Raw genomic sequence first — 695 nt, 5'->3', positions numbered from 1 at the left:
GGCTCCTACACTGTGACGTTCAGCCAAAGCCATGAATGAGTTGTATTTGAATATATGTAAAATAATTTTTTTTTTGCCTAAAAAGTGTAACATTTTTGAATTTTTTTTTCACGAACATTAATTGTCTCGCACAACGAGTCTGTGTGGAAAATGTCAGCTCGATTGGATCACGGGAAGTGGGTTAAAAAACGAGCGAAAGATTTGCACGGTCCTAAGCAAGCAAGTAAGCACGCAAGCAAGCAAGCACGCAAGCAAGCAAGCGAACTTAATATAAAGGATTTAAAAAAAAGAAATTCCGCCACGCGCTAAATTCTGCGGGGAAATTTCCACGAGTTGAGTCGAAGATCAAACCCCCCACACCCCACACCCCACACACCCCCCCACACACCCCCACCCCCGTGACAGCCTCTGCGAGCTGTTCGCAATGAGATACGAAGGCGCAGCGCAACGGGGACCGAGCGCAGTGGCAAATGCAGCAAAGCCCTGCCGTCTTTGTCTCTCCCCCCCCCCGGCGCTGATGTTTACACGGGCAGTGCCTGATGAAGCTAGTGCAGTGCCTGGAGCATGTTTGATGTTACGAAGGGGCCCTAAATTCATGGCGTGGAAACTACCTCGCGGCCTAACCCAAAAACAAACACGGATCAAGTGAATCATGTTTCAGCTGCCTTAACACTTAACGTGAATATTAAAACGCA

The sequence above is a fragment of the Lampetra fluviatilis genome, chromosome 23 (genome assembly GCF_964198595.1).
Source record: "Lampetra fluviatilis chromosome 23, kcLamFluv1.1, whole genome shotgun sequence".
Lineage (NCBI taxonomy): Eukaryota > Metazoa > Chordata > Hyperoartia > Petromyzontiformes > Petromyzontidae > Lampetra > Lampetra fluviatilis.
The sequence above is the reverse complement of the archived record's forward strand: the minus strand, read 5'-3'. Positions refer to the sequence as shown.